The 10,439-nt window shown below is 40.3% G+C and overlaps 1 long non-coding RNA gene across 1 annotated transcript; it reads right to left on the bottom strand.

Annotated features, from left to right (window-relative positions):
• Positions 1 to 2,478: 2,478 nt before the first annotated feature.
• LOC138955596 (uncharacterized) lies at positions 2,479 to 10,080 on the bottom strand. The gene is made up of 4 exons (XR_011452299.1): positions 9,274 to 10,080; positions 8,087 to 8,181; positions 5,681 to 5,851; positions 2,479 to 5,139 (listed from the first exon to the last, which is right to left on the bottom strand). It is a non-coding gene; the product is annotated as an uncharacterized lncRNA (long non-coding RNA).
• Positions 10,081 to 10,439: the final 359 nt, after the last annotated feature.

The raw sequence follows: 10,439 nt of genomic DNA, 5'->3' as shown, positions 1-10,439 counted from the left end.
ATTGGTTTAGTGTGTATGCGTGAGAAGTTGAATTTGTGCGTTTAACCACATCCTGATCCACGCATTAACTATGGTTTTTGATCCCCAACTATGGTTTCTTATGCCATTTACTATGGTCAGAGGCCAAAAGTACTTGACAGGTATGCAATACGCAGTCTGCAATTATGGACTTTTTCAAATCTATCTCCAAAATAATAATGACATGGTACTTTAAAATCAACGTTGATTGCAGTAAAGTAATTGACTGACAATTAAGGTTGTATGTGGGGTGCCTAAAATTTGAACTTTTCTTATTCCCGAATATTTTTTGTGGGCGCAGAAGCACGGGGCAAATGGTATTGTTTTTTTCTGGAGGGGGATCAGACAATATAAAACCAATTAGAGGCCGAGTTGCCTGACAGAAAGGCCAATTCTAGCCCCAGTCCATGCCGGTTACATGTAATTAGCTATGCACACATTTGAGATCGATACCCAACCTTACTGAGCATCAGTTCTTTGCGTTATTTTAATTTTCTTGTTTTTCTTTAAAATAAAAAAGGGAATGGTTTTATTGATGTCATTTTATTATGTCATTATCTAGTCAGCATAAATGACTTTTATGGATACAGGAGAAAGTGTTAAAATGTGAAGATTTCAAGTGTGGTTTGTGGTCATCTGCTTGACCACTTAAAATGTTGTTTCATTTGATGATACGTTTTGTTTGGTGTTCCCGCTTGAATGTGACAGTAAGTTGTACAATGTTACTGTGTGTGTGTGTGTGTGTGTGTGTGTGTGTGTGTGTGTGTGTGCGTGCGTGAGTGTGTTTGTGTGTGTTGGTGTGTGTGTGTGTTTGGTAACCGGCTTTGTACAGCGGGACCACCTTATTTTGTCATGTATTTTTATTCATTCTGGAGCTTTATTAGATAAACTGCCCATTTCAATCACAACTCTGGTCTGGTCTTATTGTCAGTGTTGCATAAATGATTGTATGTGAGCTTGTGAACATACAAAGAAAAAAGAAAGAAACATTCTGTGTCGAAATATCTTGACTAAAAAATCAGTCAGGCGGAAGACTACACCTGTTGCATTTCCTATTATGCTCAGGCAATTATAACTGAGGGCGGAAGCGACAATGATTCGTTTTCCCCCCAGATAACATTAATTTGTAGAGACGGAAAAGGAACACGCACATTCTGGAACTGATTTGTGTAAATAACTGAGAGGGTGTTTTGTCTGTTTTGTGAAACGGTCCTCACACATTTGCAAAGTTCCACAGTTAGGCAGCTGAATTAAAGCATTACATAATGCATAGTGTAAACTCTAGGCCTACTTCAAGGTCTTATTACTTCAAGATGCATACACGTGCTGTTGTATCTGTTAGTGCTTGCCGGACACCAGTGCTGATTAAAATGGCTTAGATTGTTACTAATTTGAAACTACAGTATGTCCTTTTACGTGTTGTGACAATTTTGTTGGTACCGATGATTTATAAAAAGACTTTTATCACAGGTTTATTTCGTATCAAACATTTATACTTACTTTCAAGTTCGAGTATAAGTTTACTTCCACGAGGAGAGTCTCTCTGTGTGTGCGCGCGCGCGCGCGTGTGTGTTTGTGTGTGTGCGTGTGTGTGCGTGCGTGCGCGCTTAAAGATTCTTGATTTTGGAACATAAGCAGTTTATCTGTCAGGGAGTTGTGTGTGTTTTCATGGCTGCGTGTTCTTTTCCCTCTCATTCTTCCTCTCGGCAGTCCGGCTTCAGAGTCATTTTGTTCCTCCAGGCTCAAAGCAGAAAGCAGCAATGTTTTAAAACATTCAAAAACAAGGATTGTATGTGAGTGTGAGTCATAATTTTCTTTTAAGAACCGAATCATAGCACCACAAGGTTCAAATATGTGCACAAAGCAAAAATAGTGCAAAGCAAAAATTAGGAAAGCAGCATATGGCCATGACTGGAGACACTGCTTTTTGTATCGATCATTCTGCAGACGTCACACTCTGGAGAAAATTAAACATGACAGAACTCAGTACTGATGTTCTCTGTAAACCATGATTTACATCTTTTACCTTATTCCATACGACATTGCGAGTTTTGCCGTTGTTTCCCTGATAATAAGTCTCGTACTCAGGCACTGTTTGTTTTTCCTCAGTTAATATTCAGAATTTTGCCACGTTTGTTTTGTTGTTGTTGTTGTGCTTGTTTAATTTAGGTTTGTTGTTTTTGTTTAAAACACTCAAACATACGCACACATCACACGCACACTTTTACTTTTTAAGTTATAATAAGTATTGCATTCAGCCACTGTTTTTTTCTCCTCAGTTGATATTCTGATTTTTGTCAGTTTTTGTGTCATTTGTTTTTGTTGTGCTTGTTTGATTTAGGTTTGGTGTTGTTTGTCGTTGTTGTTTGTTTAACACACACTCAAACACACACACACACACACTAACCAGACACACACACCACCACCACCACCACCACCACCACAAGAATAGGTTTACACTCACTTTTTCCTCCACGTTTTAATTTTGGCAATATCATTAACCCAGGATTGCAAAGCAGGGATCATTTGTCAATTTCATAACAACGTACATACAATTTCAGCTGGTTACTGCAATAAAATGTGCATCATCACAGGTTTCTGCTGGAATGACAGTGTCTTATGTGTCAACACAAAATACACACACACAAAATGGGTGTGGTGCTGCATGCCCCATAATAGATCCTAACTTCACCCTCTAAACCTCCCTGCAGATGCATGTTTTGTGCACAAAAATAGCCTTTTAAAATATGCAGTATACAAAATAAAAATGCAGACGACATTTCTACATTTGATGGGGGAGTTGTCCTGTATTAGAATTATTTATCAAATAATTAAAGTTAACCAAAGTATATGTAATAAAACCAAGGAGTCCTCTGTTAAGTAGCTCAACACAATGATCCCAGCCCAGGGTGCTAACACAGTTAGGGTATGTTGTTCAAGACTTGGAAGGTCAAGGTTTGAAAGTATGCTTCAGTAACGGAATCTTATAACAAAGCTAAAACATTTACCACTGAAGCAAAACCATCTCTGAACAATTCAAAATTGTCACACGTACTAGTTTTACATTTTAAGGATCTTGCCAAGTGCATATCTTTTTATTGTGAAAAATTTGTATTGCAAACAAAAGAAAACACAATGTCTTGTGATCTGTAAATGTTCTTGATACTTAATACATTACAGGGAACCTTATAAATTGTTCAAGTGAAGTACTGTACAGCCTATTTAGCTTGTTCATTTTCTCCCTTTAAGGTAATTTTGTCTCAACAATCATGTTATCTGCTACAAGTCTATAAACTGCTGTAAACCTTTCTGCCCTTAACCTTCGCCGGCACTCGTGGGTCCGTGCGGACCCAGAAGGGTGTTTGATTGCAAATATCTTTTAAACGAGTTGGAATTTTTTAATGAGCTTTTACAAATGCCTCAGACACCTAACAAGCTATCATCTCCTAAAAGCTCATTAAATTTCAGTGATAATTAATTAATTAATTAATGGTCAAATTTAGACTACACACGGAAGCATTCGTGGGGACGTGCGGACCCATACTTCTCAAAGAAGGAAAAGCGTGTATACCCTTCCGAGGCACTCGTGGGTCCGTGCGGACCCAGAAGGGTGTTTGATTGCAAATGAGACAGTGACAAAAGGTCAGGTGTCATGTCTACTGTCCCGAATGACACACGATTGCTGACATTTCACCATTGCCAAAAGAATAAACAAATAAGAAATAGGTAGAAAATGAATGTGAAAACTGACTTTGATTGTTGATCAGTATTTTCTATACCACTAACAAATAATCTACTTACACATAGCTGTTTGGCAAATGTATGTTGCATGGGACACACTGACATGAAAGTGGAAGATGTTTTTCCCTCTAGAGAAACTACATATCAAGTTACACTTTTTGTGCTCTTCCATTCCAGTTGGCAATCAATTGTTAACGCATGTTATTAGAAAAAATAGAACGAAAACAGATTAGATAGAATGAAAAATGTACTGGTGATGTCATTTGGGACATACTGACATGAAAACGTCACCTTTTGTCATTGTCTCAAATATCTCTTAAACGAGTTGGAATTTTTTAATGAGCTTTTAGAAATGCCTCAGACACCTACAAAGCTTTCATCTCCTAAAAGCTCATTAAATTTCAGTGATAATTAATTAATTAATTAATTAATGGTCAAATTTAGACTACACACGGAAGCATTCGTGGGGACGTGCGGACCCATACTTCTCAAAGAAGGAAAAGCGTGTATACCCTTCCGAGGCACTCGTGGGTCCATGCGGACCCATACTTCTCAAAGAAGGACAATTGTGCAAACCCTTCCGTGGCACTCGTGGGGCCATGCAGACCCATAATATTTTACCAAATACCGTGTGTAGTCTAAATTTGACCATTAATTAATTAATTAATTATCACTGAAATTTAATGAGCTTTTAGGAGATGATAGCTTTTTAGGTGTCTGAGGCATTTCTAAAAGCTCATTAAAAAATTCCAACTCGTTTAAGAGATATTTGCATCAAACACCCTTCTGTGTCCGCACGGACCCACGAGTGCCACGGAAGGATATGCATATTTTTCTTTCTTTGAGAAGCATGGGTCTGCACGGCCCCACGAATGCCGCGGAAGGATATGCACATTTTTCCTTCTTTGAGAAGCATGGGTCCGCACGGCCCCACGAATGCGTCCGTGTGTAGTCGATAACGAGTGCCGGCGAAGGTTAAAGTAGATTCATGCCCTTCTGTGTGGGCACCTTCTTCTTCTTCCTCTTCAGTGTTTGCATTTGGATGTGTGCTCTCTGGCCAAGTCTTGTTGCACAGGGGTGGCAAGGAAAGGCAACCCTCTCAGAACGTGTTGCAGAGTCTGTTCTTCCTACCCTAGCCACAGTCCGCTGTAGGTGCAAAACCTATCCTTTTGAGGTGTACCTTCAGACAGCAGTGTCCTGTGCGAAGGCGGAAGATGGCTCTCTGTTCTGTGTGAGTAAAATGGGGATATAGTCTTGAATGAGCTGGTATCTGTCTGTCTTTTTTTTTGTTGATATAGACATCAAAGAAGCTCCAGCACCAGCCAAGTGTTGACTGTTTTCTTTATGCGTAACCTAGTCCTGGCAGCAGCTGTTGTCCATCTGTAAACAAGCAAGATCATTATTATAATATATTGATGGTGTATATGTTTTACCAGAAAGACGAGTAAAATACCACTTAATTTTTGTTTTAGTAATGAGGCATACATGCAGTTGAACGATCATATCTTGTGATATCTGCCCTCTGAAAAAAACCTACTATTCAAAATGTACTTTTACATCTTGTTTTTTTAACTTAGGCTTTTGAAGATCCACATTTACCACCCAAAAGGAGCCTGGCGATACTGGCATGCTTTAATTAAGATGACGTGTTACTCAGAAATAGTGCTTTTAGTTATGCGCTATAGAAATCTCCTTAATAAATAAATAAATACTGGTGGTGGTTCACTGCAAAGCATAACCTGATATGATTTCTTCATAGTTTTTTTTTACCTGGGTTCATGCTCAGTTGCTTGAAAATTGACTTGTCAGAGGTTCTTCTTCAGCCTTACACCCACATGCAAGAGAACTTGTACCAGATAATGAAATAAGTGAACTTTGAAGTGCATTCATAATTAAAGCCCAATCATGTGGTTTAACCTACCTAGTCTTGAAAAGCCTGTCCGAGGAAACAGAACAAGCACCCTTCCGCAGACCTTCCTAACTGGAGAGTCTTGGTTGTAACCGCACACTTTCTGAAGTAGTCCATAAGCAGTTCCATGTGCCTATGTTTTCACTGGAACCAGCTCCTTTGTGTACCTGTGATCTGGATGAGCTGCAACACATAAAACTTTCATATGAACACTATGTCATAAGTACACCAGTTAGCATACATCAAACACCGAGGAGCATCACAAGATATGTTCTAAGGAGGTAACAACTATTGTCACAAAGTGTTTATGATACAGCCACAGGCACATGGCACTGAGTGGTCAATTGGTGAGGGGGGTGGGGGGGGGGGAGGGGCAGAAGTTCTGCTCAGTCTTGTCTACTGATACAACACTTTGTGGTGGTGTAAGGCAGGGAATCACACCCCAACCACTGGCCCCGCCCACCTGGTGTCGAGTGCCTGAGGATACATCAGTCCCAGTCATGGCTGGCCCCCGGTTTGACCAGACAACTGCCATGTATGGGTACATTTACTTTACAGTACAGATTAGTTTTCAATAGCAATGACATCATGGACGCACACCTGCCCAACACTGACACTGACAGCAAAATCAGCGACCAAACGTGATAAAGAGTAACTAATCGTCACAAACATCAAAATGCTTTGCATTAATTTTCTTGAAGAGGTCATTCTTAACCAGATAATCATTTATAGGCAATTGAAGATTATTATTCCACCTACAGGCTATCACTCCTATGGCTGTTACTTGTAACACATTTCATTTCTTAAAATATGTTTTGTAAAGTACATAGATTTCACTAAAAGGCACATTCCTTCTCATGAAAACAATTTGGCTCACCGTCTCAGATCTGGTAGGGCTTTAAAATGGGATAAGACATGATCTCCAGGGGTCGACACTAACTTATTTGGCCTGGGGCCACACTGGCCCCAGAGATGGAAATTGCTGGGGCGGAAAAAAAAATCTGGGGCCCACTCTCAGTATTCACGTGCGGCAATGCATTGTCTGTTTTTCTTCATCGTACTGAAGCCAGGGAAATTCTTTCAACCATTTGACATTGAAATTACGACAGCGCTTCGCGCTTTTGGCTGCATCGGTCTCCTTTTTTCGTTTCTCTCCACCCTGTTCTTCATCTTCATTTGACCATGTCTTTTTACACCAGGGATGTGTCGCCACATTTTGCGTTTGGCATTTGAAGGCGATACTTATCTCTCACGCTAAAGAGCGCAATCTGGGAGTTATTTCCCTTACGACATTGTCCTTCGACGATTTGAATGTGTTTTTTTCTTGACTGCGGCATTGATCGTAAAGCAAATTTCAGTGACGACTTTGACTGGCGATTTTTAGTGATTGGCTCTGCTGGCATTAGAATTTTCGGTTTGTCATTGTTGGAATTTATCCTGGGGCGGAGTGGGCCCCAAGCTTCGGCAATGTTTGGGGCGGAACACAAAACTCTGGGGCGTTCCGCCCCCCGCTAGTGTCGAACCCTGATCTCTTAACTTGTTCACATACCCCAAAAAGTGCGATTGTGTTATGAATAAATGCTGTAAAAGCTACCTGTACTAGTTCATTAAAAAAACAAATCACAAAATGTCACTTCACCACAGCATGCAAACAGTGTGTTTATTTCTGGTATGTGTCTAAAGGCGGAGACAGACGCACAACACAAAACCCTGTTTTCGACAAAAACACCATCTCAAAACGTCGGGGAAACACATGTTTTTAAAGAGGGGATGTCACTTGCGAAACACACAGATGAAGCGCGGTGCGTGTTTTCACAGAAATATCGGTCAGTGTCAGCTTGACCCGTCCAGCTATCGCCCTGTGTTTGAGTTTGTAAACAACACGGCTGGCAGTGCCCACTGATACGGTCAGTGTCCACTGATACGGTCAGTGTCCACTGATACGGTCAGTGTCAGCTTGACCCGTTCAGCTACCGCGCTGTGTTTGGGTTTGTAAACAACACGGCTGGCAGCGCCCACTGATATTATTGCCTCTCTTCAATCGTGACAGGATCCATAGACTCTAGTTAGGATTCATGGGTCCGATACTACCCTGAATCGGTACCACATCTGAGTCTGCCATTTTTTTCTATCTCCGTGGTGCCGGAAACCGAGTCACTTGAGTTGATCGTCCGCGTTCATTGGCTGACTACCAAAACGTGTTTTTAGATTTTAGAGCATGCTCTAAAACCCAAAACACGAAACAGTGTTTTCTGAAACGCGTTTTGGGGGATGTCACATGGGAAACACGCTGTTTTGTGTTTGTTTTGAAAGGAAACACTGTTTTGTGTTGTGCATCTGACATGGCCTTAACACAGACACACACACACACCATACACACATACACCAAAGCAACACAAAAGCCGAAAACATGCCTACCATCTAAATGAGGATATCCAGTTCCAACTGTCTTCTGCCACTATAACACTGCCAGAGACACCATGGTGTAGAAAGTCAGTTTAAAGAGAGACTACCTGGAAGAAAAATATATATACTATAATAATAATAAAACACCCAGTGCAATAGACATACTTTCTCGTTAAAGGCTTACTTTACTATGTAAAAACATTTTGCTTCACAATCACAGTCTCAGATCTTGTCAGGCTTTTACTTGGGATAAGATCATCCCTCTACTTGGACGCATACCAACATAGATCAGCTTGAATGTTTGTGAAAATATCCCATATTTTGAGTTAACTCACCACAGCAAGCAGTCACTGAATATATATTTTATTTTTTAGTATGTGGCCAAGATGAGGGATTCCATGTTAAAGCATAGCCATATAATATCTGAGACAGTGACCCACACTATAGTGACAAGGCAAGTGTGCCTTTAAATTGTAAACTGTTATATATGTGCATTTTGACTTCTTCATAAATTATAACCCTGATGCAGGCAGTCATCAGTAGTGGTTTAGTACCTAGAATGAGAAAAGAATGAACTTGCAAGAAAGAAACTGAGTCAAAATCAAAATACCCTTTAAATTACAAACTAGAATCCACGGGGCAGACAGGGTTTGAGGTTAGAAAGCTCTGAAAATAACTCTGCTATCTGAAATTGACTAATAGTATTAACTTATAACGTCATACATGATACAAACAAATGAACTAAGGCTTTTGAAGATCCATATCCAATCCTGCTACACAAAGGCACAAGCAGAGGTTGAAATTGCCAGGGTCATTTTCCATCCCCATGTAGCCTGGATTTAATTACTGGCATGTTTTTTTTTTAAAGAGGTGTGTCACTCAGAATGACTGGAGATGGTTCATTCAATGCAGAGCATAATATACCATTGATTTCTTCATGCCATCTGATTTGCCGGTGAATTCACAGGGCGAGAACAATTCAAGACTGGCCTCAACATTTTATGCTGACTGTAAATTGTAATTATATAATATATCCACCCTAGCTAACTGGTACACTAATCACTTGCTCTGGCGGACTTCTTTTTCCAACATCATAAATCTGTTATTTGTACTTTAGCCTTTTGTGGTAAAATATTCTCATTACCAGTTGCACTCACAATCTATTGCTAGTGTATTTTGGAAATGATCAAAAGCCTTACTTGTGTTCTATAACAGCACCATGTCACTGTTGCGGGAAGAATGAGGCAGGGCTTGGTAATAACTGAGACCTGCAAGTAAACAAAACATATTTAGAATCTCATCATGTGTTATTTTGTTATATCTATGTCATGAGGTCTTACATTGCAATAACAAACACACGCATAACTTAACTTAGCAATGTGTTCTAATAAGAGTAATTGTTTAATGAATTAACGCTGAAGAAGCTACTAGTTGCTTAAACAAATTCATAGCAAAATGTCACTTGATCACCACATCAAGCACACTGTATGTTCATTTCTGGTATGTATGCAAGTGGAGGGATGATCTTGTTCCATGTAAAATCCTAGCTCAGCTGATCTCTCTCAACTTGGATTCATACCACACATTAGGAGCCTGGCTGTTTCTGTTCAGTGGGCATTTCTCCATTTCGGCATTTGTTTTATTTGAATGCATTTCTTAAAAAGAACACTTCCTCTGCACAGCAAGCAGTCAGGATGTTATATGAAGTCTTATATCGCGCGCGTATCTCCAGACTCGGACTCAAGGCGCAGGGATTTATTTATGCCGTGTGAGATGGAATTTTTTTTACACAATACATCACGCATTCACATCGACCAGCAGATCGCAGCCATTTCGGCGCATATCCTACTTTTTACGGCCTATTATTCCAAGTCACACGGGTATTTTGGTTGGTCATTTTTATCTTTGCCTTAATACAATTTTGCCAGGAAAGACCCTTTTGTCAATCGTGGGATCTTTAACGTGCACACCCCAATGTAGTGTACACGAAGGGACCTCGGTTTTTCTTCTCATCCAAAAGACTAGCACTTGAACCCACCACCTAGGTTAGGAAAGGGGGGAGAAAATTGCTAACGCCCTGACCCAGGGTCGAAATCGCAACCTCTCGCTTCTGAGCGCAAGTGCGTTACCACCCGACCACCCAGTCCTTTTTGTTCCAAATCAAACGTTGTTTTGCTCCAACCAAGACTGCAGATCTTGGCAAACATGTGGCCTAAAAACTAGATTTGATGACCTTACCCGTACTCACCCTGAAAAGTGCCGATCTAGATTTTGCTATTTTAACAGAGGGGACAGAGGTTGTACCTCTCCTCATGCAGACACCGCATAACAAATATGTGTAACAAATCCAGTTGCAACACTGTAG

Source organism: Littorina saxatilis, unplaced genomic scaffold (assembly GCF_037325665.1).
Source record: "Littorina saxatilis isolate snail1 unplaced genomic scaffold, US_GU_Lsax_2.0 scaffold_759, whole genome shotgun sequence".
NCBI classification, from domain to species: domain Eukaryota; kingdom Metazoa; phylum Mollusca; class Gastropoda; order Littorinimorpha; family Littorinidae; genus Littorina; species Littorina saxatilis.
The sequence above is the reverse complement of the archived record's forward strand: the minus strand, read 5'-3'. Positions and strand labels throughout refer to the sequence as shown.